General features: G+C 49.7%; 4 non-coding genes and 1 pseudogene across 4 annotated transcripts; all 5 read right to left on the minus strand.

The window, feature by feature from the left end:
- Positions 1-6,299: 6,299 nt before the first annotated feature.
- LOC131739255 (U2 spliceosomal RNA) lies at positions 6,300-6,490 on the minus strand. Its single transcript, XR_009330423.1, has one exon. It is a non-coding gene; the product is annotated as a U2 spliceosomal RNA (small nuclear RNA).
- A 595-nt stretch (positions 6,491-7,085) lies between these two features.
- LOC131739187 (U2 spliceosomal RNA) lies at positions 7,086-7,276 on the minus strand. Its single transcript, XR_009330354.1, has one exon. It is a non-coding gene; the product is annotated as a U2 spliceosomal RNA (small nuclear RNA).
- A 594-nt stretch (positions 7,277-7,870) lies between these two features.
- Positions 7,871-8,061, minus strand: LOC131739188 (U2 spliceosomal RNA). The gene has a single exon (XR_009330355.1). It is a non-coding gene; the product is annotated as a U2 spliceosomal RNA (small nuclear RNA).
- Positions 8,062-8,557: 496 nt separating this feature from the next.
- Positions 8,558-8,723, minus strand: LOC131738601 (U2 spliceosomal RNA; annotated as a pseudogene).
- Positions 8,724-14,673: 5,950 nt separating this feature from the next.
- On the minus strand, positions 14,674-14,864 carry LOC131739189 (U2 spliceosomal RNA). Its single transcript, XR_009330356.1, has one exon. It is a non-coding gene; the product is annotated as a U2 spliceosomal RNA (small nuclear RNA).
- Positions 14,865-15,087: the final 223 nt, after the last annotated feature.

Genomic DNA, 15,087 nt, shown 5'->3' on the forward strand with positions numbered 1-15,087 from the left:
TCTGGTCGTGGTGATAGTGTCTAGCTCCTGCTTGTGATAGACACAGACGTTACGGCCTTCCCACAGGATCTGCTTGACAACATTGATGACACGCCAAACGCACTTAGCTGTGCTGGTAGTGATTCCTCCCGCAGGCCCATAGAGCACAGTCTCAGCGGTCATCTTGGCCGTGTCAGCAAACCTGTTTAGGAAGACAGAGACAGAGAGCCAGACACTGCCAGCCACATCACACTCCCAGAAGATATGGGCTGGTGTTTCTCTCTTGCGGCACTTTGCATAGGGGCATGTTTCTACTTGGGCTAGTCCCCTCCTGAACATGAACGCTCGAGTGGGGAGTGCACTGTGGACGGTGTTCCATGCTATATCCTTCTGGACATTACTGAGGCAGCTGTGAGACACATTCTCCCAGATTTTTTGGCTTTGGGTGAGGGAGAAAGTAGCTACTTTTTCAATTTCCTGGGAACCGGCAAGATATTTAGTTACAGCCTTGTATTCCCAGGAGGCCAATTTTGCTTTATCTAAGCCCAATTTATATATAGTGTCCCTTAAGGTTCTATAATACAATGGGGGGTCCCAGGAGTACGGCACGGTGTTATCAATAGTGCAGAGGCCCAAGGCCCTGAGACAGGTGGCAAAATAGAAACGATTCATGTAACATACCTTCCTGTCCAGGGCCTGGATGTTCTTGATAGTTTGCGTGAGCCCCTGCACTCGGGTGAGCTGCACAACGTCCGGGACCCCCTTACCTCCCTTCTTGTCGGCTTTACTCAGAGTGGCTCGTTTTACCCTCTCCATCTTGCTGCCCCAGATAAAGCGGTGGATAATGCGGTCCACCACTTTTTTGGTGGTCCTGTCTGGGGGAAAGATTTTTCCTACATAAGAGAGGATGGGGAACAGTATAGACTTGGTTATTAATACTCTACCCGTCATTGTTAAGGATCTTGTGCTCCATCCGCCAATCTTTTTACGGACCTGGTTAATGGCCGCCGTCCAGCTCTGGGCCCCCGAGCTATTGTTCTCGAAAATGAGGCCCAGAATCTTGATTTTGTCCTTTTTGACAGGGTACATGTCCGACAGTTCCCTATCTACCTGCCAATTTTTAGACACGTAGACTTCGCTCTTGGACTTATTAATCACTGCCCCGGTCGCCGTGCAGTACTTCTCAAGGATATTACTAATCCGAGGTACCGACGATGTGTTGGTGCAAATGAGTGACACATCGTCCATATATGCTGTTGTTTTGACCTGGACCCCGTTGGATCCAGGCAGCTGGAAACCAGTTATATTGGTATCCCTACGAATTGCCTGCAGGAGGGGTTCAATGCACACGACATATAGCAGTGGGGATAGTGGGCAACCCTGTCTGACCCCTGACTGGATAGATATTTTACCAGTCAGGTGCCTGTTCACCAAGACTCGGGTACTAATGTTTGTATATATGGTTTTAACCCACTCCCTAAGTCCAGGAGCGAATTTCATCTGGTCCATCACTTTGTACATATATTCATGGCTTACCCTATCGAACGCCTTCTCCTGGTCAAGGTTGAACAGGCAGAGGGGATGGTTCCGTTCTCTAGAATAAGCCAGAATGTCCCTTGTTAACATTAAAATACCCGTGATGGACCTCCCTGGGACGCCACAAGCCTGGTCGGGGCCAATGACCAAAGGGAGGTGTACTTGTAGCCGGAGCATCAGAGCTTTGGCTAGTATCTTGTAATCCACGCAAAGGAGGCTGATTGGGCGCCAATTCCGTAGATCTTTAACTTCCCCTTTCTTATGAAGGAGAGTAATTACACTCTCCCGCATAGAAGGGCCCAACCGCTTCTCCCTGTAGACCGCTCTGTAGACCTCCGCTAAATGGACTTTTAGCGTGTCCCAAAAAAGATGGTAATACTCACCCGGGATGCCATCTGGACCTGGCGTCTTACCGGTGTTCATGGTCTTAACCGCCTGGGTGAGCTCCTCCAGCGTGAGTTCTGGGTCCTTCTCCTCCTCCTCGTCGTCCCGCACTGAGTCAGGCTCCAACTGGCTCAGGAACCACTCTATCAGGGTGTCATCTGTAGCTTTGATGTTTTACAGGTCCCTATAGAAGTTCTCTACCACTTTTTTCACTCCCTCACTATCCTCTACTATCCTCCCCCTGCTGTCGAGCATGGAGGACATCAAGTGCCGCTTCTCCCTCGTTTTCTGGAAGAAGAAGCGAGTACACTTTTCGTCTTCCTCCATTTTTTGCACTTTTGCATTGTGCATGACCTTTCGTTGTTCCTCCCTACAAAGCACTGAAAGATCTAGCTTGGTCTGGGCTATCTCGTCGCTTACAGGGAACCCCCGAAGCTGAAGCAGGCTCAGACGCTGGAGGGCAGCATTCAGGTATTTATATTTGGCTCTCCTTTCTTTTGCTTTCCTCTTGCCTGCTGCTATGAAATAACCCTTAGTTCTGATTTTGACCATCTCCCACCACTCTATAGGGGAGTTGAATAGGTCACGCAAAGTGGTCCACTCAACAAGCCTGCTCTTATAGGCTGCAGCTATGGAGGGGTCATCGAGTAAGGAGGTGTTTAATTTCCAGACCCCTGACCCCATCTGGGAGGTCTGAGGGACCTGCAATGTTACCTGCAGGAGCCTATGGTCAGAGAAGAAGACGGCCTGGGTGTCTACTGCCGTCTTCGTAAGGGAGCTGGTATGCAGGACGAGATCTATACGGGAGAAGGAGGTCCCAGATGAGCTCACCCAGGTAAAGGGAGGCACCAGGTCCTTACCTGCATCACACAGGGAGAAATCAGATATTACGGAGGACAAAACTCTACTAGAGCGGTCGTTGCGTGGCCTGCTCCGGTCTACGTCCCTCAGAGCACAATTGAAGTCACCTGACACGATGACGGGTACGTTCCCCAGCAGGAGTGGACGCAGCTGTGGAAAAAATTGAACTCTTTCGTTTTGGTTAGTGGGTGCGTAGACATTGACCAGTCTGAGGGGAGTGTTGTTGTATGTCACATCCACGCTCAGAATTCTACCAGGTTCTACCTCCCTGCTGCTGCGGGAGGTAATAAAAGGGTTTTTAAACAGGATACCTACTCCGTCGGCTCTGGCTATGTTGGAGCCCGACCAGAAGGAGTCCTCCAGGGTCCAACTCTCCTTCAGGTCCCTATAATCATGGCTCGACGAAATACCACACTCCTGCAGAAAGATGAGATCTGCTTTCAAGTTAGCTAGATAGTTTAGTACATCAAATCTTTTTTGTGTCTCCCTGATGCTCCTGACATTAACAGACACACATATCAGGGCCATCAGGGTAGCTAACAAGAAAAGGAGTCGCTGCGTCCACCCCATAGCGACTATGATTGGGAGGTCGGGACACTCTTCCTACTCTTAGCTCTACGCTTGCTTCGAGGGGGCTTGGGCTTATTTGCAACTCCCATCACCCCTGAGAAGGTACTCACTGCTGCCTCGTCCAAGAAGGCACCATCTTTATATGCACAGTACGTGGAGTTGTTTGGGCTATTCAACTCCCCACAAGGTAAGTCTGGTGGAACTTGCTCAGGGCCCCTCGGAACGTGTGGGTCAGCTTTGTCCTGGGGGGGGGTTATGACAGACAGCATTCTTTGGCTGTTACCGTCTGCTGAATTGGAGCTGTTAGCAGACTTCTGGCTTACCGCGTCCAGGGGTATTCCCATGTCCTCCAGTGCTGTATCTAGGAGGACCTCTAGGGGGCCCCTGGTTTTGCCCATACAAGGGAGGGGGTCAAGGATGCTTTGAAGGGAGGCCCTTCGCTTGAAGAGGGTCATTGCTACCGAGGTACTGCTGGTCAGGGAAGGTGTTGACCCCGACCTCTCCCTCGGTGCATTAGTGAACACCTCTTCTGCGAGGTGTGCTAGGGTTTGTGCCAACGACTGGGAAGGCTGGCTGGGGATGCCCTGGCTGGCTGCTACCTGCCCACTAGACGGCAGTGTAGCCGTCCCACTCGCCTCCGTCTCTGCCTGCGAGGGCAAGACTGGGGACTTTGTGTGGACATTATCTGGTTTTGGATCTATGGGGGCCACCTGCAACTTGCTGTCTTTGATCTTGATCTTCTTTCTTTTCCCCCCATCGTCTCTACCCTTTCTTTTCCCCACCCTCTGCTGGTTCTTCATTCCCTTCCCCTCCTTTTCACTCTCACTTTCACTGTCGCTTTCGCTTTCCTCCCCCACGGACTCAATCCTTATGGCGTCATAACGAGAGCCGAGGGGGAGTGCTGGCGCTGAGAGGGCCCTACTCAGGGGGGGGGGCGCTGCTGGGTCCGGGCTCCCTCCCTGCCTCGTGTTCTGTATCAGAGGAGCTACTGGAGGAGCTAGTGGAGTAGCTGTTGTACTCTCTCTCTGGGCTGGGGGAAGGGGTCCTCGTAAAACGGGACATGTCTCGGGGGCGGGGGGGTGAGGGGGGTGCTGGTGATGATGGTGGTGCTGGAGTCTGGGTTTTGGATACTGTTGGTGGTGATGTGGACTGATCTTTGTTATTTGTTCCCTCTTCCTGCTCAGGCCTAGGCTTGTTCGTATTTGCCTTGCTGGCTCTGGCCATGTTGGCATAGGAAGAGGGGCAGTCCTTAAACAGGTGCCCCTTCTTTCCACACAAATTGCACTGCCTCTCTTCTCTGCAGTGGCTGGTCTCGTGGGGGGCGCCGCAGTTCCTGCACTTGACTACAGTACATGCGGCCGCCAGGTGTCCTAATTCCCCACATTTCCTGCAGAGTTTTGGCATCCCATTATAGAATACCAGCCCTCTGTTGGGCCCTAACACTATGGAGTTTGGAATGTGGCGGACGCCTCCAATGCCCGATGGATCAACATTAAGGCGTACCAGCCACTTTCTGGCTCCTGTCCAAACCCCATCTTCGTCTGTAATTTTCCTCCCTTCTGATGACACCCTCCCATAGCGGTTAAGCCATGTTGTAATATCATAGTCGCTAACAGCCTCATTGAAAAATTGGACAGTAACAACTTTCATTTCTCTGTCTGTCAGTGCATCCACACAAAATTCTTTGTATGGAGCGAGATATTTATTCTCCCCCCAAAAGGACCACATTTCTTGTAACTTTTGGGGGTTCCTAAAACTGACCTCAAACACTTCCTTAAGCCCTGGCAATTTCACCAAACAATTCAAGTCAGAAGGGGAAAAACCCATACCCCTCTGAAGAATGGTCCGGCTGAACTCCAGTCTCGTCAGTCCTGGTTCCGTTTCATCTTGCTTGTTTCTTGTGAAGCGCACCGCATTGTGCCTCCTGGCTTCCTGGGTTGGCCGGAACGCCATCCTTCAGCTGGCTCCTCCGATTGGGGTGGGAGAAGCCTCTGGACGTCCGGGTTGTCTCTCTCTACGGAAAAGAGACAACGTAAGCAGCAAATCTGGGCAGTTGAAGGAACTATTACTTTAGTCCCTGAGGAGATGGTCGCCTCGCAAGAGGGACCCCCTCCCCAGGTGAACGGTGTCCTTCCCTGGCGGAGTAGGGGGCGCTGCTTGGCACCGAGACCACGTAGGAAGAATCGTGGCTGTGACGCCTCCTCGGGGTCCGGGGCCGCCCTCTGCTCCTCCCAGATGGCGCCCTCTGCTGGGCGCCTGCTGCTCTCTCGGTCTGGATCTCGATTACAATCAAGGGCTGGGGATGAGGTCGTCTAGGTCATCAAAGGGTCCTCAAAGGTCGTCTGGATGGTAGGTCCTCCTTCTCTCTAACTCCAGGAACGTCTGGAAAAGCCGGAACCGCCTGAAAAAGAAAAAAACGGGAACCGCCTGAAAAAGAAAAAACTGCTCTCAACAGTCAACAAAATCTTGAAAGACCCTCGGCCTGGATTGGGCAAGCCAAAACCAGACTGAGCATTAGTCTTCCAAAAAGTAAAAAAATAAAAAAAATTCTGTTCCTCCTCACCCGAACAAACCTCTCACAGACCCTCGGAGGGAGCGGGCAATGCCACTACCCTCTAAGCCTTAGTCTTAGAAAGATTTATTCGAACTGAAGAGAAGCCAGAGTATATGGCTGGCTAAGAAGGACCTGGCATAGGGACATGTTCCACCACACTTGTCTGGTTAGCTGCATGCTCCCAGGAAACAAACTGCTGCTGTCTACATCATCACCACATGTGAATAAAAGAAAGAAAGACAGCAAGAAAGAAAGAGAGAAAGAAAGAGAGAAAGAGAGAAAGAAAGAGAGAAAGAAAAAAAAAAGAAGTAAAACGGCAGGAAAACTTGCATCAACACTGGCACTCTCCCTCCAGCAGGGGTAGACAAAATGCTCACAGGAGAGATCCAGATCTGACTTTGACCAACGTTAGAGAAAGGTGTGCACCGTTCCCGGAGGTACTGCAATACCGGGCCGATGCGTGGAGTGGACGGAGCAAGCCCCTGTTCCTTCTCCCGATTCCAAAAATCAATTTAATATATGGTCCCCTGATAGGGGACGTATCAGATATTAAACTGATAAGAACAGATACTACACTTGATCTTAGCCAAAAGGCCGAGAAGCGATGGCGACTTGGCCCTTGTCCGGGGACCCCCAGCCCGGACGGCACAGGGGGATTCAAAGGTGGGTGCAAAATTCCAAGCACAAGCAGACCCCCAAAAAACGGGCTGCTGCTTCCAGAGGGGAAATGTGCAATTTAAGCAGGAGAAAACAAAACAAAGCAAAAACACACACATAACACCAAAAACAAAACATAAACTGGCGGAGTGCGTCTTACAAATAGTCATGCCAAGCTGCTATGCTGTGCAAGGTGCCTTGGGTAACTACAACTGTGCCTCGCTGGCTGGCTGGCTTGCTAAGAAGGTCCTGGCATAGGGACATGTTCCACCACACTTGTCTGGTTAGCTGCATGCTCCCAGGAAACAACCTGCTGCTGTCTACATCATCACCACATGTGAATAAAAGAAAGAAAGACAGCAAGAAAGAGAGAAAGAAAGAGAGAAAGAGAGAAAGAAAGAGAGAAAGAAAGAAAGAGAGAAAGAAAAAAAAAAGAAGTAAAACGGCGGGAAAACTTGCATCAACACTGGCACTCTCCCTCCAGCAGGGGTAGACAAAATGCTCACAGGAGAGATCCAGATCTGACTTTGACCAACGTTAGAGAAAGGTGTGCACCGTTCCCGGAGGTACTGCAATACCGGGCCGATGCGTGGAGTGGACGGAGCAAGCCCCTGTTCCATCTCCCGATTCCAAAAATCAATTTAATATATGGTCCCCTGATAGGGGACGTATCAGATATTAAACTGATAAGAACAGATACTACACTTGATCTTAGCCAAAAGGCCGAGAAGCGATGGCGACTTGGCCCTTGCCCGGGGCACCCCAGCCCGGACGGCACAGGGGGATTCAAAGGTGGGTGCAAAATTTCAAGCACAAGCAGACCCCCAAAAAACGGGCTGCTGCTTCCAGAGGGGAAATGTGCAATTTAAGCAGGAGAAAACAAAACAAAGCAAAAACACACACATAACACCAAAAACAAAACATAAACTGGCGGAGTGCGTCTTACAAATAGTCATGCCAAGCTGCTATGCTGTGCAAGGTGCCTTGGGTAACTACAACTGTGCCTCGCTGGCTGGCTGGCTTGCTAAGAAGGTCCTGGCATAGGGACATGTTCCACCACACTTGTCTGGTTAGCTGCATGCTCCCAGGAAACAACCTGCTGCTGTCTACATCATCACCACATGTGAATAAAAGAAAGAAAGACAGCAAGAAAGAAAGAGAGAAAGAAAGAGAGAAAGAGAGAAAGAAAGAGAGAAAGAAAGAAAGAAAGAAAAAAAAAGAAGTAAAACGGCGGGAAAACTTGCATCAACACTGGCACTCTCCCTCCAGCAGGGGTAGACAAAATGCTCACAGGAGAGATCCAGATCTGACTTTGACCAACGTTAGAGAAAGGTGTGCACCGTTCCCGGAGGTACTGCAATACCGGGCCGATGCGTGGAGTGGACGGAGCAAGCCCCTGTTCCATCTCCCGATTCCAAAAATCAATTTAATATATGGTCCCCTGATAGGGGACGTATCAGATATTAAACTGATAAGAACAGATACTACACTTGATCTTAGCCAAAAGGCCGAGAAGCGATGGCGACTTGGCCCTTGCCCGGGGCCCCCCAGCCCGGACGGCACAGGGGGATTCAAAGGTGGGTGCAAAATTTCAAGCACAAGCAGACCCCATAAAAACGGGCTGCTGCTTCCAGAGGGGAAATGTGCAATTTAAGCAGGAGAAAACAAAACAAAGCAAAAACACACACATAACACCAAAAACAAAACATAAACTGGCGGAGTGCGTCTTACAAATAGTCATGCCAAGCTGCTATGCTGTGCAAGGTGCCTTGGGTAACTACAACTGTGCCTCGCTGGCTGGCTGGCTTGCTAAGAAGGTCCTGGCATAGGGACATGTTCCACCACACTTGTCTGGTTAGCTGCATGCTCCCAGGAAACAACCTGCTGCTGTCTACATCATCACCACATGTGAATAAAAGAAAGAAAGACAGCAAGAAAGAAAGAGAGAAAGAAAGAGAGAAAGAGAGAAAGAAAGAGGCAATTCGTAGGGATACCAATATAACTGGTTTCCAGCTGCCTGGATCCAACGTGGCCCGGTATTGCCTGCAATACCGGGCCGATGCGTGGAGTAGCAAGCCCCTGTTCCATCTCCCGATTCCAAAAATCAATTTAATATATGGTCCCCTGATAGGGGACGTATCAGATATTAAACTGATAAGAACAGATACTCCTTTATTGAGATTTTACATTTTTTACATTTACACCCATTCGTTTTTTTCATTCATTTTACATTTCTTTTAAAGATGACATTCATGCATACAGACATACATTTTGTTTTAAAAGCATTTAAAATACATTTAAAAACACCAAGACAATTGTGCTTTGTACATGGTTAAAACAGACACAGATTAAAATCAACATGAAAAAAACCTGTGCTGCTTTAAAAGTGACTGGAAAAAAAGAACCATCTATAAAAAACCAGTGTTTGTGAGGGCCGGGGAGTGCTCTCTAAAAAAGTTCAAAAGTGAACATAAAACTAGATCTAAAACAGGGACAGGGGAAAAGGGACAGTGTATAGAACAGTGAGTTAAAATTCTAAAATTTTAAAACACTTAAAATGTAACTTTTAATAGTTTACATTAAAAATCTTAAGATACATAAAACAAAACAAAACAAAATCAAATAAAACATTCAACGTAAATCAAATAAAAGTCCATAAAACTGAAACAAAAAGACTACATAAAACCAGGGCACCGTTGAAAAAACGGTCATGCCAGCTAAAAAGGGCGGAATGCTGGCATGACAAAATAAATAAAAGGCTTAGCGGTGCCCCGTAGTCCCGCTCCTAGGAGCTAGCGGTTCCAGTTTTTTCCTTTATTCCATCTTCACGTCCTGAAGTCCGGCGATCCTCCACTCCGCGCAGGCCTTGTCCTTCCCGAGGGTCCGGATGTCCAGAATTACAAAGTCCTTGATAAGAGTTTGTGCCCTTCTGGTCGTGGTGATAGTGTCTAGCTCCTGCTTGTGATAGACACAGACGTTACGGCCTTCCCACAGGATCTGCTTGACAACATTGATGACACGCCAAACGCACTTAGCTATGCTGGTATCGATTCCTCCCGCAGGCCCATAGAGCACAGTCTCAGCGGTCATCTTGGCCGTGTCAGCAAACCTGTTTAGGAAGACAGAGACAGAGAGCCAGACACTGCCAGCCACATCACACTCCCAGAAGATATGGGCTGGTGTTTCTCTCTTGCGGCACTTTGCATAGGGGCATGTTTCTACTTGGGCTAGTCCCCTCCTGAACATGAACGCTCGAGTGGGGAGTGCACTGTGGACGGTGTTCCATGCTATATCCTTCTGGACATTACTGAGGCAGCTGTGAGACACATTCTCCCAGATTTTTTGGCTTTGGGTGAGGGAGAAAGTAGCTACTTTTTCAATTTCCTGGGAACCGGCAAGATATTTAGTTACAGCCTTGTATTCCCAGTAGGCCAATTTTGCTTTATCTAAGCCCAATTTATATATAGTGTCCCTTAAGGTTCTATAATACAATGGGGGGTCCCAGGAGTACGGCACGGTGTTATCAATAGTGCAGAGGCCCAAGGCCCTGAGACAGGTGGCAAAATAGAAACGATTCATGTAACATACCTTCCTGTCCAGGGCCTGGATGTTCTTGATAGTTTGCGTGAGCCCCTGCACTCGGGTGAGCTGCACAACGTCCGGGACCCCCTTACCTCCCTTCTTGTCGGCTTTACTCAGGGTGGCTCGCTTTACCCTCTCCATCTTGCTGCCCCAGATAAAGCGGTGGATAATGCGGTCCACCACTTTTTTGGTGGTCCTGTCTGGGGGAAAGATTTTTCCTACATAAGAGAGGATGGGGAACAGTATAGACTTGGTTATTAATACTCTACCCGTCATTGTTAAGGATCTTGTGCTCCATCCGCCAATCTTTTTACGGACCTGGTTAATGGCCGCCGTCCAGCTCTGGGCCCCCGAGCTATTGTTCTCGAAAATGAGGCCCAGAATCTTGATTTTGTCCTTTTTGACAGGGTACATGTCCGACAGTTCCCTATCTACCTGCCAATTTTTAGACACGTAGACTTCGCTCTTGGACTTATTAATCACTGCCCCGGTCGCCGTGCAGTACTTCTCAAGGATATTACTAATCCGAGGTACCGACGATGTGTTGGTGCAAATGAGTGACACATCGTCCATATATGCTGTTGTTTTGACCTGGACCACGTTGGATCCAGGCAGCTGGAAACCAGTTATATTGGTATCCCTACGAATTGCCTGCAGGAGGGGTTCAATGCACACGACATATAGCAGTGGGGATAGTGGGCAACCCTGTCTGACCCCTGACTGGATAGATATTTTACCAGTCAGGTGCCTGTTCACCAAGACTCGGGTACTAATGTTTGTATATATGGTTTTAACCCACTCCCTAAGTCCAGGAGCGAATTTCATCTGGTCCATCACTTTGTACATATATTCATGGCTTACCCTATCGAACGCCTTCTCCTGGTCAAGGTTGAACAGGCAGAGGGGATGGTTCCGTTCTCTAGAATAAGCCAGAATGTCCCTTGTTAACATTAAAATATCCGTGATGGACCTCCCTGGGACGCCACAAGCCTGGTCGGGGCCAATGACCAAAGGGAGGTGTACTTGTAGCCGGAGCATCAGAGCTTTGGCTAGTATCTTGTAATCCACGCAAAGGAGGCTGATTGGGTGCCAATTCCGTAGATCTTTAACTTCCCCTTTCTTATGAAGGAGAGTAATTACACTCTCCCGCATAGAAGGGCCCAACCGCTTCTCCCTGTAGACCGCTCTGTAGACCTCCGCTAAATGGACTTTTAGCATGTCCCAAAAAAGATGGTAATACTCACCCGGGATGCCATCTGGACCTGGCGTCTTACCGGTGTTCATGGTCTTAACCGCCTGGGTGAGCTCCTCCAGCGTGAGTTCTGGGTCCTTCTCCTCCTCCTCGTCGTCCCGCACTGAGTCAGGCTCCAACTGGCTCAGGAACCACTCTATCAGGGTGTCATCTGTAGCTTTGATGTTATATAGGTCCCTATAGAAGTTCTCTACCACTTTTTTCACTCCCTCACTATCCTCTACTATCCTCCCCCTGCTGTCGAGCATGGAGGACATCAAGTGCCGCTTCTCCCTCGTTTTCTGGAAGAAGAAGCGAGTACACTTTTCGTCTTCCTCCATTTTTTGCACTTTTGCATTGTGCATGACCTTTCGTTGTTCCTCCCTACAAAGCACTGAAAGATCTAGCTTGGTCTGGGCTATCTCGTCGCTTACAGGGAACCCCCGAAGCTGAAGCAGGCTCAGATGCTGGAGGGCAGCATTCAGGTGTTTATATTTGGCCCTCCTTTCTTTTGCTTTCCTCTTGCCTGCTGCTATGAAATAACCCTTAGTTCTCATTTTGACCATCTCCCACCACTCTATAGGGGAGTTGAATAGGTCACGCAAAGTGGTCCACTCAACAAGCCTGCTCTTATAGGCTGCAGCTATGGAGGGGTCATCGAGTAAGGAGGTGTTTAATTTCCAAACCCCTGACCCCATCTGGGAGGTCTGAGGGACCTGCAATGTTACCAGAGAAGAAGACGGCCTGGGTGTCTACTGCCGTCTTCGTAAGGGAGCTGGTATGCAGGACGAGATCTATACGGGAGAAGGAGGTCCCAGATGAGCTCACCCAGGTAAAGGGAGGCACCAGGTCCTTACCTGCATCACACAGGGAGAAATCAGATATTACGGAGGACAAAACTCTACTAGAGCGGTCGTTGCGTGGCCTGCTCCGGTCTACGTCCCTCAGAGCACAATTGAAGTCACCTGACACGATGACGGGTACGTTCCTCAGCAGGAGTGGACGCAGCTGTGGAAAAAATTGAACTCTTTCGTTTTGGTTAGTGGGTGCGTAGACATTGACCAGTCTGAGGGGACTTCTTTCTTTTCCCCCCCTCGTCTCTACCCTTTCTTTTCCCCACCCTCTGCTGGTTCTTCACTCCCTTCCCCTCCTTCTCACTCTCACTTTCACTGTCGCTTTTGCTTTCCTCCCCCACGGACTCAATCCTTATGGCGTCATAACGAGAGCCGAGGGGGAGTGCTGGCGCTGAGAGGGCCCTACTCAGGGGGGGGCCGCTGCTGGGTCCGGGCTCCCTCCCTGACTCGTGTTCTGCATCAGAGGAGCTACTGGAGGAGCTAGTGGAGTGGCTGTTGTACTCTCTCTCTGGGCTGGGGGAAGGGGTCCTCGTAAAACGGGACATGTCTCGGGGGCGGGGGGGTGAGGGGGTGCTGGTGATGATGGTGGTGCTGGAGTCTGGGTCTTGGATACTGTTGGTGGTGATGTGGACTGATCTTTGTTACTTGCTCCCTCTTCCTGCTCAGGCCTAGGCTTGTTCATGTTTGCCTTGCTGGCTCTGGCCATGTTGGCATAGGAAGAGGGGCAGTCCTTAAACAGGTGCCCCTTCTTTCCACACAAATTGCACTGCCTCTCTTCTCTGCAGTGGCTGGTCTCGTGGGGGGCGCCGCAGTTCCTGCACTTGACTACAGTACACGCGGCCGCCAGGTGTCCTAATTCCCCACATTTCCTGCAGAGTTTTGGCATCCCATTATAGAATACCAGCCCTCTGTTGGGCCCTAACACTATGGAGTTTGGAATGTGGCGGACGCCTCCAATGCCCGATGGATCAACATTAAGGCGTACCAGCCACTTTCTGGCTCCTGTCCAAACCCCATCTTCATCTGTAATTTTCCTCCCTTCTGATGACACCCTCCCATAGCGGTTAAGCCATGTTGTAATATCATAGTCGCTAACAGCCTCATTGAAAAATTGGACAGTAACAACTTTCATTTCTCTGTCTGTCAGTGCATCCACACAAAATTCTTTGTATGGAGCGAGATATTTATTCTCCCCCCAAAAGGACCACATTTCTTGTAACTTTTGGGGGTTCCTAAAACTGACCTCAAACACTTCCTTAAGCCCTGGCAATTTCACCAAACAATTCAAGTCAGAAGGGGAAAAACCCATACCCCTCTGAAGAATGGTCCGGCTGAACTCCAGTCTCGTCAGTCCTGGTTCCGTTTCATCTTGCTTGTTTCTTGTGAAGCGCACCGCATTGTGCCTCCTGGTTTCCTGGGTTGGCCGGAACGCCATCCTTCAGCTGGCTCCTCCGATTGGGGTGGGAGAAGCCTCTGGACATCCGGGTTGTCTCTCTCTACGGAAAAGAGACAACGTAAGCAGCAAATCTGGGCAGTTGAAGGAACTATTACTTTAGTCCCTGAGGAGATGGTCGCCTCGCAAGAGGGACCCCCTCCCCAGGTGAACGGTGTCCTTCCCTGGCGGAGTAGGGGGCGCTGCTTGGCACCGAGACCACGTAGGAAGAATCGTGGCTGTGACGCCTCCTCAGGGTCCGGGGCCGCCCTCTGCTCCTCCCAGATGGCGCCCTCTGCTGGGCGCCTGCTGCTCTCTCGGTCTGGATCTCGATTACAATCAAGGGCTGGGGATGAGGTCGTCTAGGTCATCAAAGGGTCCTCAAAGGTCGTCTGGATGGTAGGTCCTCCTTCTCTCTAACTCCAGGAACGTCTGGAAAAGCCGGAACCGCCTGAAAAAGAAAAAAACGGGAACCGCCTGAAAAAGAAAAAACTGCTCTCAACAGTCAACAAAATCTTGAAAGACCCTCGGCCTGGATTGGGCAAGCCAAAACCAGACTGAGCATTAGTCTTCCAAAAAGTTGCCGAGCTGAAGAAAGCCAGTCAAAAATAAAAAAAATTCTGTTCCTCCTCACCCGAACAAACCTCTCACAGACCCTCGGAGGGAGCGGGCAATGCCACTACCCTCTAAGCCTTAGTCTTAGAAAGATTTATTCGAACTGAAGAGAAGCCAGAGTATATGGCTGGCTAAGAAGGACCTGGCATAGGGACATGTTCCATCACACTTGTCTGGTTAGCTGCATGCTCCCAGGAAACAAACTGCTGCTGTCTACATCATCACCACATGTGAATAAAAGAAAGAAAGACAGCAAGAAAGAAAGAGAGAAAGAAAGAGAAAGAAAGAAAGAGAGAAAGAAAAAAAAAGAAGTAAAACGGCGGTAAAACTTGCATCAACACTGGCACTCTCCCTCCAGCAGGGGTAGACAAAATGCTCACAGGAGAGATCCAGATCTGACTTTGACCAACGTTAGAGAAAGGTGTGCACCGTTCCCGGAGGTACTGCAATACCGGGCCGATGCGTGGAGTGGACGGAGCAAGCCCCTGTTCCATCTCCCGATTCCAAAAATCAATTTAATATATGGTCCCCTGATAGGGGACGTATCAGATATTAAACTGATAAGAACAGATACTACACTTGATCTTAGCCAAAAGGCCGAGAAGCGATGGCGACTTGGCCCTTGCCCGGGGCCCCCAAGCCCGGACGGCACAGGGGGATTCAAAGGTAGGTGCAAAATTTCAAGCACAAGCAGACCCCAAAAAAACGGACTGCTGCTTCCAGAGGGGAAATGTGCAATTTAAGCAGGAGAAAACAAAACAAAGCAAAAACACACACATAACACCAAAAACAAAACATAAACTGGCGGAGTGCGTCTTACAAATAGTCATGC

This window comes from Acipenser ruthenus, chromosome 10 (genome assembly GCF_902713425.1).
Source record: "Acipenser ruthenus chromosome 10, fAciRut3.2 maternal haplotype, whole genome shotgun sequence".
Taxonomy (NCBI): Eukaryota; Metazoa; Chordata; class Actinopteri; order Acipenseriformes; family Acipenseridae; genus Acipenser; species Acipenser ruthenus.